The sequence below is a fragment of the Xiphophorus hellerii genome, chromosome 8, assembly GCF_003331165.1.
Source record: "Xiphophorus hellerii strain 12219 chromosome 8, Xiphophorus_hellerii-4.1, whole genome shotgun sequence".
Lineage (NCBI taxonomy): Eukaryota > Metazoa > Chordata > Actinopteri > Cyprinodontiformes > Poeciliidae > Xiphophorus > Xiphophorus hellerii.
In genome coordinates this window covers 24024751-24038009 of record NC_045679.1, presented here as the reverse complement: position 1 = coordinate 24038009, position 13259 = coordinate 24024751, and the positions used below count along the sequence as shown (strand labels likewise).

Genomic DNA, 13259 nt, shown 5'->3' with positions numbered 1-13259 from the left:
TACCTTAGCGTGGATTATTTATGAAGTCGTTTCAGCCGAACTGACATTTTCCTGTAGCTTGTTGAGCATTTGGTCGTACCTGCCGCAGAGTGTCTCTGGATGTTTTGAATGTTTCGGTGGAGCCGACAGCTCAGCATCACTCATCTCACCCGGCGACGGCCGTCCGAGTCGGAGATAGATCTCCTTTTGCAAAACAGAGAGAAAAAAAATCTTTGAATCCAAACCAAAACAGTGAGATGTGTTGCCGTGCTGCTGAGTGTGGCCATTAAATCGGACTTTGAAGGATGAAACTGTTTAGAACAAGTGACGGCCGGAGTGTTAATTTCATTCCCTTCTGCTGACACAGGAATCTTTCCTCTATCAATTCGCTGCGAAGGTAAACATTTAGTCGAAATGTGACACGTGGAGATGGCGGAGCTGTGGGCGGCTGCGTGCAGCTGTCCCTCTGCTGACTCAGCGTTGGAAAGACGAGGGTTCCTCAAGTTAAAATGTTCCCATGACATCACCAGTAGGAAATGTGCTGCCCTGGAGTACCACCGCTACCTCTTATTGAGGTCAAAGTAAATGTAGAAACTAAAAAACCTTACCAAACAAAAAAAAATAGAAACTGATTACTGATTTTTGCTTTATCTGTTTTTTTTGGTCATACTGAAACGTTCCCAAAAATGTCTGATATTCACAGAAAATATCTTAACGTGTGTGCTTCCTGTTATACCCGGTGTAAACAAACTCAATTCAGTGAAGGCAGTGTGACCACCATTAAAGGCTTGTTGTCGTCACATCGGCCTTCCAAACCACTCAGGTCTTTTTGTTCTAGCATCTCTCCAGAACCAGAACCAAACATTCAGTTTTTACGCTTTGCTAATCTGGAACAAGCTCCCGGGAAACTGCCAAAACTGCCGAAACACTGACATCCTTTAAATCAACCTGTGCAGAGCTGCCTTTGATTCATATCAACCGGAACATCGATCGACATACTTGACGTGTATTCGTTTGAAGACTTTGACGATGGCATTAGACAAAATGTCATGTTTGTTGCTGAATGATGTTTTTGCGGTGTAAAGCATTTGGAGCTGCAAGCTTGTCGCTGAAATGTGCTCTACGAATAAACCGGACTTAAAACTTGACTAGGAAAAGTGGGACAGATGGTTTTTAGAACAAGTAGTTGCAGTAGGTTTAGGGGAAATCACTTTTTCGATCAATTTCATAACTTTATCCATATACTACTGACTATTTTTACTCAAACAAAATATTTTAAAAGTAAGAAATCCTTCCTGTAGATTTAAAACGCCAAAGAGTGCCAGGTGTTTGTGGCTCAAGTGTATTGTTGACGTTCTGGTTGCACTCCAATCCCCCGTTTACGCATCTGATGATGTACCAGTAGCTGTAAACCAGGAGCCAGTTAGCAATAGACTGACTGTGGTAGTCTCAATAGTGAAACATATCACTCCTCCTGTCCAGATTTCGCAGGATTTCCACTTTGTAGGCATTTCATTTGCAATAGTTTGTAGTTGTTTGGGGGTTTTTCGGTTTAGCCCCACGTTAAATTTAGCTTCCTTCTTCCCAGATTTGTGGTTTAGTCATTCCTCGTGTATTCAACTCAACAAAGTGTCGCCGCAGTGTGAGAATAATTCATACCCCCCATCCCCCTGAAGACTTTGCTTTCCATGAGTTCCTGTCGGAGAGGATTCCGCAGAAATCCCTCGGCCGCGCGTGTAGAAACAGAGTAGCTGCTAAGGCCAGCAGACTCTCTGAAGACCATCCGTCTCCCACGGTGGCAAAACGTCAGCTGGATGGAATTAGGCAGGTTTTGCAAGGGGAGGAGGCTCTTGGTGGAGGAACAAAGGCTTTTCTAGCGGAGAGTTATGGTTTGTACGTCATACGGTATTTTTGCCTCAGCCACTATAATAAGCAGAAGACGCTTGAGAAATGGAGTGAAACGAAGGTTTCCACGGAGCGACGGGAATGATTCGGTGTTCAAAACATTTGAAACGAGAACACATACATTCACAAGATCTAGAGGATACAGAAGAAGATTAGGGCCACTGAAGAAAAAAACAAATTCTCATAATTTTGAGTTCAACCTCATATTCCTGACCTTTTCTCAGAATCTTTACTTTAATCTCAGAAATCTCACTTTTTTTTCTCAGAATTTTGACGTTAATTGTCTGAGATCAAAAGTCATAATTCCTTTTTTTTTTTTTTTTAAGTGGCCCTAGTCCTTTTCTGTAAAAGGACACTACTTGCTACCACATTATTTCACTGATTTAAATGGTTAGGGTGTCCAAACCAAGACTTTTTTTTTTTTTTTTTTGTCTTTGATAGAGACCAAAGCCATTACAGATTAGAGCTCCAGTCACATGAAAGTAAATCAATGCCAGCAATTAAGATAAATAGTTTTAAAGTGCAATAAAATAAAACAGATTTCATCAGCATTACATGGGCTACTTAATTATTGAGTGTGTCCCACTTAACTAAATCACCAATCGTAATCAGGACTCTGTAGCCTTAGGGGGTTTGGTCTTGGTTAAGACGGATACAATAATAATCAAATATGTTGAAATGAGTTTATCTGAAATTTGGCTCTGGTTGAGGGACTACGGTGGCCCTGAAGTTCAAGTCAGTACACCGTAACAGTCGATGTGATTTTAGCTCATTTAAAAATGTGTCTCAAAAGATAAAAAACATATTTGTCAAAAAAAAACAACTTTCATGCGCTTAACCCCACACTGACCCAACGACTCCAGGTTTGGAGTGCAGGGATAAGACGCTCCTGCGTTGTTGCAGGAGCGACAACGTGTCAAAACCCGTTATCACCTGTTCTCGTTTTATTCCTTTGTGTCTGTTAATTGGCTGCGACGATTTCTCTCTCAAGCGGGGCAGTCGATTAACTCGGGAAATGAAACGAAGGGAAAGAGGGAATGAATTACCACTGGTTTAATTGGATAGCATTGTCTCCACTACCTAGCACGAGTTCCCCCTTGTTTTGCTGCTTTATGTTTTATTACTGAAAGCAATTACAGCTATTTTGTTGGAATTTCTCATATAATACCATACGACATGGTCAATAGGGAGGATGTTGCCCTTTTTGAGGATGTTGAGATGAGATTTTTGGTCAAGAAAATTGCAGTCGCAATGTTTTTGAGGCTTTTTAGCCCAAACCTCATAATAATAGACATAAGAGACTTACTGCCTGTCTGGAATTTTTATCCATATTTTTGCCACACGTGATTTTAGATTTTACTTTTTCCTCTTGCAATGGACCGACATTGTTAGCTCAGGTAGAGTAGAAATATCTTTTAATGTCCGTCCGTCGGTTGTTGTATGCTTTGCTCAGCTCAACGTGTGGAGGTCAGAACGTGTTTTCTTTGTCTCAAACTAAAAGAGTCTATATTTTGAACTGGGCTGTCTGTAAAGGTTGCCAGTAGGTACAGATCGTTCGCCGTGCCACGCTGAACCCGAAACTTCTGCTTTGAATCATCGAACCTGTACTCCCTAAAGCCCATTACAGCTGCCACAGCGAGTACAACAAAGGGAAGTCATCTCCGCGGCGTCTGCAGCTTTTTCCGATCCTGGCCGCTCTCAAATACAGTCAAAAGCTTTCGCCAAACGTGATGGCAGGCCTTTGGAATGGCCACAGGAAGGTCTTCCGATGCCTTCAGAGCCTTATTAGTTCATGTTTGTGGGAGCTGCAACTTCTCTGATCTGGTTAGCATCAATGTGTGGCCTGTGGTTGACTCCTAGTTAGGATGTGTGGATGTGATGTCGCCCTTGAGGATGCAGGGCTCTATTTTGTCTGAGCCGCAGTAACAGGATGTTGCTAAGCCAGCCGATGTCAGGATGATGATAGCCTTTAACTTTTATTTTGTAGGTTGCTGGACACCCAGCTCTCCCACAGCAGGGCTTTCACTAGCTGTGGTGGGAAACGTGTGCAAAACGTTGTCGATTGCAGTGAACGAACGGCGCAATTAAAATTGGACGCGACTAAGTTTGCCCACGTAACATGTCGCTCCATCGTTCTCCTACCACTTCCTGTCGTCGTCGTCCTCTTCTTCTTTTCCGCCAGTAGTCACGTCTGGTTGTTTATCACGACTCGTGTGCTTTAAACAACATCTTTCCATTGCAGTTTTGCAAACCACACTCATTTCAAAAAAGCCGAAAAACCACCTCATCTTAAAGCAAATATTTTTTCACTAAAATAAGATTTAAAAAAAAAAATTTTTAAATTGGTGTTTCCATTAAGGGAATTTACTTTTGTAATTCTAATTTTCACAATTTTGAGGTCAATAGAAACGTAGCTACTCAGCATTTGAGTTATTTTTTGCCAGAGCTAACTCCAGCTAGCTAGAAGCTAGCCAGCTAGCTACCATATTCTGGTTACATTAACTTCAGTAATGTTTTGGAAAAAATGTACTTTTAGGAGTATTTTTACTATTGTGTACTTGAGTAACTTTGTAATGAAAAACTCTTACCTGAGTAAAATGTGTGTGTCTTCTACTCCCTGTGAGTCACTTCACTGACTGAAAAACAAGCTTGTTTTAGCTAAAAATTCACCAGACACAGACACAGCTGCAGTTTTTGGTTAAAGTTTTCTAAGTTTTCTATTGAACGAAGTTGATTTGAAAAAAAATATATTTTGTCTGATTTTGTAATTGTGTTATTTATATAAATGACTTTCGTTTTGGTATTTAAAATACCAAAACTTCCACATAACTTTGTATCTTGGTCCATTGAACGATTGATGTTTTTCGATCGGTCTTTTCTCGAGAACCGAATACTCTTTTGAACGGCTATATTTCACTTTTAAGTAAAAATGTGTTGACGTACTGCTACTCTACCCCCCTCTCTTCTTTGCCATAATAATCTATTTAAACTGCTAACTTGCCCTTATTACTTAGTTTTTTCCCCCCTGATCCTTCCCAGCAGTGAACTGGGTGCAACCATCAAACCCAAAGGGTCATAAGTTTAGGCGATTCATGTTGGGTCCTAAAAACTAACGAGGTCATCCAGAAGTAAGCCCTTCTGTTCAGCTGTGTTTACAACACACTAAGTTTGCTGATAATAAATCAGTTAAATACTCTGAGTGGAGGGTGGGGGGGGGGGGGGAAATCTAACCACCAAATAAACAGATGTGTTTCCATAGAAAAATAAAAGCGAGTTTATTCCCAAGTTTACCAGTGCATTAAATTTAAAGCAAACAGAAATCTAAATCAGAGCGTCTAAGATGTAAGTTGTGTTTAAAAAAGATGCTGGATCACAGAGGATTTTATTAGCTTTTTATTTATTTGATTTTTTTTACTCTGAAGTCAACCAACCAACCATCCAACCAACCAAACAAACGAACAAGACGTGTCTGTTTCAGATTGAATTTATCTCCAGGCCAAAGTTTGTGATCCAAAAAGAACAACTCCTCTTCCATTCTCAACCATGACCTCGCGTTAATACAAGTTCGTTTGACGTTTGGAGAAGAACTAGCTTGTGTTAACCAGTTAGTTCACCTTCATGTCAGCAGCGCTTGTGATATGGTTTATGGGCAGCGGCCCAGGGCGATATTCAAAATGGGGATCATATGCTCACCTTCCTAAAATAATGGTCTAAGTAGCTTCTTTTCCAAAAGTGAATTTTTTCTTTGTTTTGCCTAAATCATCTTTTGGCAAAAAATAACTTAATAGACCATTGTCGATGTGAGACGAAATAAGAACATATAGCTTATCTCTCAGGTACAAATTGTCAAAATTCACTACTTTTTTCATGCAGGTGTCAACAGGGTGTTTTATCATCCCCAGAATTTTGATGATTTGCTTTTGTTGCTAAGACTCTATTCGTACTATAATTGCCACTGCTGGTTTGTGTGTCTTTTTATCACACAATCAAGCGACTGCTACCTTCAGTTGTCGGCCTCGTTCAACACCCTCAAACAGCACAAATAAAACACGGTAGAGCTGTTTCATTAGAAAAGATAAAGATACATGTCCTTAACCTTTAACAACATCTGTTTGTTGTAGACCCAAATTCCAGAAAGTAGCTTTTATGTCCTCTTGTGCCACTAAAAGGACGCAAAAGGCAATAATTTAAACATTTCTGAAGGCAAACTATAGGATCTAGGAAAGTAATTTCCGAATTCTTAAAAAAAAAAAAAAACTCTGCAGATTCCAGAAAGTAACCTGTAAGCTTCAAACTATTCCTTTTACCTCCCAGCACAGAAACTTGCATATTTCAATAAATTAATCTATAAATTCTACAAAAGTAATCTGTGAATTTCAGAAATTTATATGTATGTTCAGTACAAGCAAAGTGTACATTTCAGGAAGTAACTTGTATTTTCTGAGAAAGTAGCTTGTAAATCCCTAGAAAGTAACTCGTACGTTTTGGGAAAGTGACCTGCAAATACCAAGGAAGTAAATTCTCTAAAAGCAATCTGTTAAACTCAGAAAGTAGCTTGTAATTTCCAGGAAAGCGCCGCAAGTCTCAGAAAGTAACTCATACATTCTAACGAGTTCCTTCTAAGCTTCATACAAGTCTGTTGAATTCCAGTTTAGAGTCAAACCGTCGGACTAACAGTTCAAAAACAAAAAATCAGCAGGGCTCCCCACCGTTTTTATACGTTTATTTAGCTTCTTACTCTGCTGGTCATTCAAAGTTTAAAGAAAACCTTCGGTTTTCGAGGTCAGAGTGAAAAGCGATGTAGCGCTTCTGTCCAAAACGTGACGCTGTCGACCCACAGCGCAGATATAATCCGTTGTTTCTTGGGGGATAAGAGAGACTGAGTAAGTCATGGAGCTCAGTGGGGGATTTTAAGGCTTTTCTGACCGACTGACCTTTCCTTTAGTGTCACTACGAGGCTGGGATTTGCTATAAATGTCAGATAAAATGTAGATGAGAGAGCGCGTTTATTTCTAGTCATAACCTCACTCTCACGGCTGATTCGACTCCCTCTTCCTGTAGGGATAAACTAAACGCAGTCAGGAGAGTCGTCTGTTTGCACAAACTGATCTTCAAAAAAGTGATATCATTACAGACCGTGGAGCATCTTGCTTTTTTTTTGTCTTTTTTTTCTTCCAGGAACCGACACGGCCGGGGTTGTTCAACGAAAAGAATGCGTCCTCTCTCCGCTCAGCCCGTCTGGTAAATTCAGATGTGTCCATGAGAAGAAAAAAAAGAAAGTGTCCGAGCGAGGAGGGGAAATATGTTTCCTTGAGGAACCAGAGATGGATTTCAGTCTGTCAGTGATTTATCAGATTAAGCCGAAACAGTGCAGCCAGGAGGAGGCACGCTGCAGACTTAGAGGATGAACTTTAGCTTCACCTTCTGTGACAGAGCTGGAGAGGAACTGCTGTCTTTTTGGCAGGATAAAAAGTCTACACATCCCTTTAATTGGTGTAAAAAAAAAAAAAAAACCCAACACATTAAAAAAAAAAAAGACTAAGCTTAATAATTTCAGAACTTTTTGCATGCTTTTTTATTTTCCTTTCTTTGAAACATGCATGTGTAAAGAAAGGAATGGCGAAGGAAGAGCAAGTATGGATGGCAGGGGTGTCCAAAGGGCGGTCCGGGGGCCATTTGTGACCCTTGGACTGATTTTGGTGGCTGTGGTTCAAAAATGCTAAGAATTTGCCTCATCCATCACAGGTTGTTGAAGCAAATGGAGCCTTTAAGAAAAAAAATAATCAGAGTAAAACTGTTACCGACATAACTTATAATAATCGTAACTGACAGACGTAATTTCCTTACAATGTAAATTAAGCGCGACACAAAGTATTTGTCTTCTTTACAACCTGGACAATCAGAACCGTGTTTGTCCAGAGACGAGTGGACGATGCTGCACTCAAATCAGATTTTCATTCAATCTGGATAAATATTGTGAGCATTTTGAAAGAAATCCCGTTTTTATAGCTGCAAATAAATTCAACTGTTCAACTGAGGCTAAATCAATTTGAAAGATGGGTGCCTTTCTTTTACTATGGCGTATGTGTAAAATCATTTTTAAGTTTTGGATCTTCGACGAATATTATCCCTGTTCTACAAAAAAGAAAAAGAAAAAGGGGAAAAAGTTATTGCACTGCTTCATGTGCTTGATTTGAGTTCTTCCAACTTTCCTTTAAGTTGGTGATTTTGGTCCAGTGTGTGTGATATATGGCATTGGTTTGGTGGTCAGAAAGCAGCTGGTTCTTGCTAACGGCGCTGTGTATCGCCGACCTGAAGGTAAACGGTTTGTGTCCAGCATGTGTGGGGTCTGCAGGGACGTCAGTTCCCCTTTTTCCTAACTCCAGATTTGTTCAAGTCTTGGACGGAGGACAGATAAACTCCCTCTTTCCAGACATGACTGCTCATTGTCGTCCAGCCCTTCCTGTTTCGTGGATGAGCCAAGCCACACAGTCACAGATGAACACGGGGCAGACTGAGTAATGGCCGTGTAGAACATGACCAGCATTTCCTGCGACAGGTTGTTGTCCTTCTTGAGTTGTTGCAGGAACTCCAGTCTCTCTGCTGGTGTTTCTTCCAAACGGCGTCTGTGTGTGGCGACTGTCTCAGGTCCAGAGAAAGGAGCGGTTCTTAGGAACCGGACGTAGCTGCGTTTCCTTTACAAATGTGCGCAAATCTCTGTCGATGTCAAACAAAAAAAAAAAACTACATTTCACAACTGCTGTGTTTCCCTGAAATAAGAAAAGCAATTAAACTCCCACGTGAATAAGTGAGTTTACACGATAGGTCATTAAAAAACACGCCAGCCATGACCCTCCAACTACTTCCTGTCGTCTTCTTCTTCTTCTTCTTGTAGTTTGTTTCAGTGGCAAAATCCGCATGTTGATCACATGACTCCCGAAACGTAAAAAAGTTTTCCATTTGCAGTTTTGTTGAAATAAACCAATTTGTCTAGTCCCACAAAACGCCTCATCCTTGCACCAACACCCTTTCAGCGGAAAGCGAGAGTTTTTTTTCGAAATTGCCGAGCACATTTATTTTCGAAATGTCAGATCGCGCAATAGACCCTTTTCACAGTGACGTCAGACAATGGCCGCCATAACTCAAAACTGGGTATCTTTACTTCCGGTGTGATTTTGCCTTGGGAACCAAGCTGAAAACTTCCCGCATTCTCATAATCTTAAGGATATAATAAAAGTTAAGTTTAATAATAACAGCATTTAAGTGTTAGATAGCTGTTAATAATCATTGTAAATTCACCATTCTCTATCTGTGTATAAAATAAACAGCCTCCGATCGGAGCGTAAACCACCTAGCAGCAGCTTTAGCCACATTTAGGAAAAATATACTCTCTGTCAGCGCTGTAACGTTTAGAGGTTCACTTTCTGTGTTTTATAAAACAGTGTTTACGTGCTAGATAACCGTTATAAGTCATTGTCAATTTACCATTCTCCAACTGTATTCAAAGGAACCAGCCTCTGATCATGAGTAAACCAGCTAGCAGCAGCTTTAGCCACAGTTAGGAAATCAACTTCACGTTCAAACACAAGTCCCCCAAAAAACGCAACCGGTGAATCATTATTTTTTATAAGTTTAGAAAAAACAAGACAAAAGCCACAAATAACAGTTGGGCTTGACGATATTTCTGTTTTTCCAGCAACAAAATGCGCATCTCCATGCACTGTTCATGTTTCTGTCACTGCTAACTGTCACAGAGTCTCTCCCAAAGACGCAAAGAAGGAATAAAAATAAATACACAAGAAAATATTAATGTGCAATGATTTGGATAAATAACTTTAATCTGATTACTGGATTTGAAATACGAACTCGTTAGATTATTCGTTACCGAAAAAGTGGTCCGATTAAAGGCATTACAAAGCAGCGGCGGCACCGGACATCTCTGCTTATAACAAACAAATCCCTATTTTATGGGATGAGTGGCAACTCCAGTCTATAATTTAATAATCTGATCAAGATTAGAGCCTAAAACGTTATAGTTCAAAAACAGTAAAAAGTTCTGGTTAAGGAACAGTTATGTCACGTAGTTAGCTAGCTAACAAAATTCACTAATGCTAAGCTAACGGTTACGCAAAACAAAAATACCTACCTTCATAGTCAAACAGGTATTGTTCGGTGAAGAATTTGTAGCCTTTGTCTAATTTAGATTTTTTGGTCAGAGAGAACTGGTTTGCAAATCGTGATATATCTTCAAATCTTATTTTAGGCAAATGTTTTAGAGACTGTGTAAACTCCATGCTCCGGTGATCTGTCTGATCAACATATGCTGTCAGATTTATACATCTCTCTCTCTCTCTCTCTCTCTCTCTCTCTCTCTCTATATATATATATATATATATATATATATATATGAAATAGACAACTTTATCATTACTTACTATGTACACCGGAACTAAGGATACACAGCTTCGAGCCAAAACGGAAGTTGTGTGACGTCATGTGAAAAGGGTCTAAGACGCAGCTAGGGATCCACGGTAGAAGGAGGGTTATTGAGGAGGCCGTGAGGAACCAGAGTGGCAGGTACACGACACGACAAAAAGGAGTACATTTCTGCCAGACATCTCAGAAAATTTGAGAACAATTGCAGCAATTTTCTAGAAAGAAAACTCGGAAAATTCTTAGTTTGAAAAGTCGAGAATAATCTTGAAAATTTCTGAACAACTTTTTGACCTTTCAAACTCAGAAATGTTCAATTTCTTTTCTGAAAAATCTCTGAGATAAACCTAAATAAATTCAGATTTTGGGGGGGTTGATGTAAATTTACTCCTTTTCTGCTCTGTTCAACGGCACCGAACTCGCCGTCGTACCACCGTATCTTTAGATCTTTAAGAGATGAAGAGACTTCGACTTGTTTCCGAGCTTCAGTTAAACGTCAGAAAAGGTCATTTTGCTTCTCTTGCGTCATTAAAACCCTGCAGATCTGAGCTTCTTATCCACTGCAGCTCTTCAGCGAAGACAACAGCGGTTTCAGTAAACTTTACAAACTCTTCCCTGCTTTAATCATGAAGTCAGACAATCCCACATCATTATAATAAAAATCGCCTGAAGGTAGACGTCTGCCATGCTGTCTGCAGCCTTTCCTCGACTTTCCTCTCATTTTGCTCTCCTCCCCCCCACCCCGCCTCTAATTTTCCTACACAACCACAAGGTCCACTCTTTTCCTGTCATGACTCCCGGTAACAGTGGCATCTCATTTAGAGGCAGCAGGCCAGCTCTGCATCCATTAGCTGCAGCGGAGGGAGACGGAGAGGGAAGGACAGGGTGGCAAAAAAAAAAAAAAAAAAAACCAGCAGGAAGGGAGGGAGAATGACGGCTATTTAAGGGGCTGGAGTTTAAAAAGCAATGGATGTCTGACCTAAACACTCCTCAGGCTTTAAAAGACATTTCCTCCCACACCAATTCTCCCTCTCTCTCTCTCTCTCTGCTTTTCTTTTCTTCTCCTTTTTTTTTTCTTTGACTCACTCTCCCTGTCAGAATCGGAGCTGAGCCCCAGCCTGAGCTGTGAGCGCTGAGGGAAGATAAGGAGCTCTGGCTGAGGGAGGATTGACGGCGCTGACTGCCACCTTGCTCGGAGCAGCGACGGAAGACGGAGCGAAGCATCCTCCTTTCTTCTTCTTCTTCTTCTTCTTCTCCTTCTCCTCCTTCCCCCTCCAACCAGCCGAGCTGAATTAGGAAGGAATCTGGAGGAGCTCCACATGTTGAATGCAGAAAATCTGATCTGATTTGATCCAGACACAGGTAAGAAGAGACATTCATAATACATAAGAGCAAAAAAAACATAAAAGCTTCCTATTGTTTTGGATGTTGCAGATGTGCAGAAGTGATCTTTGTTTTCCAGTTTTTGTGTGCACATGTTGTCAAGTTTGACTTCGGTTCCAGGAAAGATCAAATAAAATCAGTGCGTGCCGCATGGGGGGGGGTCATGAACTCCCCTCCTACCCCCCATCTGCTGTGATTTTGCAGCCTCATTATTCACAAAATCCAGTTTTTTTTCCCCACCACAAAGCTGACATGAAATGAAGTAAAAAGTGGGCAGCAATCAGAGAGGGAGGTGTGTGTGGGGGGGTGGAGTCCATTTCCGTTGAGCTTAATTGAAGTCCAAATGTGGTTGATTTGAGATTTTTTTTTTTTTTTTTTTGGTGGAAAGTTTGAGTCACAGGTTCCAGTTCATGCTCAGCTGATGTGAATCGTAACCGTTCCTCCTTTCAAGTCCTGTCCATTAGCGTGGATTTCTGTCTCCCACAGAGGAGCCGGAGGGGCTTTTTGGTGTGAGCCTGGATCCCTAAGATGTGAGCTCACCCCCGACCCCCAGTCCCCCAGACGGACAGCTGGGTTTCAGCTCCTCAACACATTCCAGACACCCAGGGGGGCTGACCGTAACTCACCTTCACACACCGCCTTGTTTTTCCTGTTGAAGGTGTTTAGATTATCCTTCAGCTTCTGGTTAGGAGTGACTGCAACAGGCTGCAAAAAGGTGAATAAGGGTCTGTGTTGTTTTTATTTTTTAAAGTGTATCTGTTTCTTTTTAGAGGCACTTTTAACAGAGCGGTGTGTTATGTAATACCAGTCTCTGTTTCAGCAGACGACCTTCAGCTCTTGTAGCATTTCTCTGATATTTAGTGGAATTCTTGGACCCCTCTCCCCCATGCCGCACGCACTGATTTGAAATTACACAAAGTAATTTTGAAGTGGGGAAAAAAAACATGCGTGGTTTTCTATGATTTTTACAAAGAAAAATCAGGAGTATTTCCAATTCAAATGAGTTGAGCCCCCTTTACTTTGACACACTTAATAAAGTCGAGTGCAGTTTACAAATGGATAGCTGGTTGGAGAACAACAGTCATCAAACAGTTTGATGAAGGGAAACGGCAGACGGATCAGGGAGAAAGTGATCGTACACATTATTTTTGTCCCAGTGTCATGATGGCAAATTTTACTGGACGATAAATTATACCAGTGATTATTGCGATAAACAATAATATCGTTGTCTTGAGATGATTTTCAAGCAATACAGTCAGGGCCGTGATTAGAAGGATGAGGGCTCTGGGTACACAGCTGGTTTTTGTGCCAAAAAAACAAAACAAACAAAAAAGAAATAGCTATTTGCTCATAAAAAAAACCCACAGTGCATTAATAAATATATGTCAGCGGGTTTAGAAAGTCCCATGTAAGATGTGCTGTAAGTTAAGAATTTTCAAATATTTGAGTATTGTATTCATTTGTAAAAATGTAACATTAAAAAAACTAACTTCATATGAGAGTTTTGTATTAGGTACAATATTAAACATGCATTCAAAAACATTCCAAGTCTTGGGAGC

At 40.6% G+C, this 13259-nt stretch overlaps 1 protein-coding gene across 4 annotated transcripts in view; it reads left to right on the top strand.

The window, feature by feature from the left end:
* tnca (tenascin Ca) overlaps positions 1-13259 on the top strand; it is a 64586-nt gene that overhangs the window by 3504 nt on the left and 47823 nt on the right. For 3 of the 4 annotated variants that reach the window (XM_032569041.1, XM_032569043.1, XM_032569042.1), the window contains one exon: positions 11416-11679. The gene's annotated coding sequence lies outside the window, so the exon portion shown is untranslated. Of the gene's footprint in view, positions 1-11415; positions 11680-12186; positions 12416-13259 lie in introns of those variants that run through there. The other variant, XM_032569040.1, reaches the window with a different exon arrangement.